The following is a 2917-nucleotide window of genomic DNA, read 5'->3' on the forward strand; positions in this document are numbered from 1 at the left end:
GTTGTTATATTCCTCCCACCCACACTTTTCGCTCTGCCTTTTCTCTGCCTTCCATTGGAAAATGCGGGGGGGGGGGAGAGAAAGAAAAGTGAGCAGACTTTTGACACAGTTCCATATGACACTCTCATAAGCAAAGGAAATATGGTCTACGTGAAATTACTATAAGGTGGGTGAACAACTGGTTGAAAACTGTTCTCAAACAGAAGTTATCAATGGTTTGCTGTCAAATGGGAGGCCATATTAAGTAGGGTCCCATAGGGCTCTGTCCTAGGTCAGGTATTCTTCCATATTTTCATTAACGACTTGGAGAATGGAGCGGGACCATGGAGTGAAGAGCATGCTTCTAAAATGTGCAGGTGACACCATACTGGGAGGGGTGGAAAGCACTTGGGAGGACAGGATTAGAATGCAAAATGACCTTTACAAATTGGAGAATTGGTCTGAAATCAGTGAGCTGAAATTCAGTAAAGACAAGTGCAAAGCATTATACTGTATTTAGGAAGGAAAAATGAAATGCACAAACACAAACTGAGGAATAACTGGCTAGGCAGCAGACCTTCGGAAAAGGATCTGGGGGTTATAGTGGTTCAGAAATGGCATATGAGTCAACACTGTGATGCTGTTGCGGAAAAGGCAAATTCCATTCTTGGATGTACTAATGGGAGTGTTGGGCGTAAGATACAGGAGGTGATTGTTCCATGCTATATGGCACTGGGGAGACCTTATCTGGAATACTGTATCCCATTCTGGGCATCACACTTTAAGAAAGATGTGAACAAATTGGAGAGAGTCCAGATAAGAGCAGCACAAATGATGAAAGGCTTAGCAAACAAGACCTATGAGGAAAGGTTGAAAAACTGGGCATATTTAGTTTAGAGAAGAGAAGGCTGAAGGGGGACATCAATTGTTCCCCACGTCCAGCAAGGGTAGGACAAGAAGTGATGGGCTCAGTGTGCAGCAAGAGAGATTGTGGTTAGACCTTCGGAGAAACTTTCTAACTCTAAGGACAGTTGAGCATCAAACTGGTTACCTAGGGAGGTTGTGGAACCCCAGTTATTAGAGGTTTTTAAGACCAGGTTGGACAAACTCCTGTCAGGGATGGCCAAGTTGTACTTGGTTCTGTCTCAATGCAGGGGGCAAGACTGGATGACCTCTTGAGATCCCTTCCAGTCTGACATCACTATGATCCTCCAGTCACACCTCAAGGAAGACTTATTTAGGCTCATATCAATTTAGTTGAAATAGATCCCTTACCAAATTAAGTTACAATGACATAAAACACCTAGACCAAGTCCTGGAATCGATGTAAGCCACATGTAAAGCAATGCACGTGTCTACAAATGGGTTTACACTTCTGTAAGCAGGGTTTGAATGAATGCTGCCCTGACAGCGAGCTGGGAGGGGAAGAGACTTTGCGTGTGTTTATGTAAATAGAGTTTGCTCCTGCTCTGATTACATATTCAAGAGATTCAGCAGTGTCAGAGGGTACGTCTTCACTACCCACCAGATAGGCGAGTAGTAATCGATCTATCGGGGATCGACTTATCGCGTCTCATCTAGACGTGATAAATGGATCCCCGAACGCGCTCCCCGTCAACACCGGAACACCACCAGGGCAAGAGGCGGAAGCGGAGTCGACGGGGGAGCCACGGCCATCGATCCCGCGCCGTGAGGACGCGAGGTAAATCGATCTAAGATACGTTGACTTCAACTACGCTGTTCTCGTAGCTGAAGTTGCGTATCTTAGATCGATCCCCCATCCCCCTAGTGTAGACCAGCCCAAAGTGATCAACTTTGGCTGGTGTTGGGTACAAATCACCTTAGTACTGAATGCAGGGGAGTGAAATATGGTTACCAATGTTGTAATTAGTGTAGGAATACAGGAAAGCAGGATTCTGCTTAACCTGTCCGAAATGAGGGGGCCACCCACAGTTGAAAGAACAGTGTTAAGCCAGGGGCTTGAATGTCAGAGCCCTGTGAAAGGAAAAGGGGTGGGGGACAGATATCCCCAATCAAAAGGCTGCAGACCCTCATCAAGGGTCCTTTCTAGGTGGGTTTAACCTGTTTCTCCCACTGTTCAAAGACTAGAGCTAAGTAGGAGGTCTTTGTTATGTTAAATGTCCAATCAGAGCTGAAATCAGTTGTGATAGGACTGTGTTTCTTCCCAGCCTGCAAAGACCTAAAAATCGCTTTGAGCTGAAATCACTTGGGATGGGGCAGTGTTTCTGCCCAGCCTGCACAGAGCTGAAAATCACTAAGAGACGGATGTGCAGAGGTCACAGCAGAGAGGCAGGCGGCAGCAGAAGTGACAGACAGTCAGCTGATGAACGAGTGGCTGGTGCGGCGGAGAGGTGCAATAAGTGGCCAGCAAGGTGGCAGCAGAAAGGCCTGATGAGTGGCCAGCAGGGTGGCTGATGGAGAGGCGCGGCGAGAGTGGTGAGCAGGCGGCCGGTGAACTGCCAGCAGGGCAGCGGCAGAGACAGGCAGCGAGCAAGTGCCCGAGCAGCGGAGCGAGTAAGGTACCTCTTTACCCCACACCAGGGGGAGGTGAACTCTGCAGCTGCACCTCTGAACTCTGGGTCTGCGCTGACCAAGGACAGCAACTGTGTGTGGGGTGCAGAGAAGAGTCGGGCGTGTGAAAGGGACTTTTGGGTTGCTGGACTTCAGACCCTGAGGGGGAAAGGACACTGCCCATCCTTTTTGAGGGTGGGTCTTTTACTTGTGGTTTATGTTTATGAGCCCTGTTTGCCGTGTTTTCCCAAATTAACACCAAGCTACTTCCCTGCCTGGTTTCCGACATCTACTTTCTCAGAGGCCTGAATTCTCTGGCACCTGGTTTCTCTGAGTCCTGGTTTCCATGGCACCTGGATTCCCTGTGTCCTAGTTTGGTTTCCATGGCTCCTGGAACACACTGACC

This window comes from Malaclemys terrapin, chromosome 13, assembly GCF_027887155.1.
Source record: "Malaclemys terrapin pileata isolate rMalTer1 chromosome 13, rMalTer1.hap1, whole genome shotgun sequence".
Classification (NCBI taxonomy): domain Eukaryota; kingdom Metazoa; phylum Chordata; order Testudines; family Emydidae; genus Malaclemys; species Malaclemys terrapin.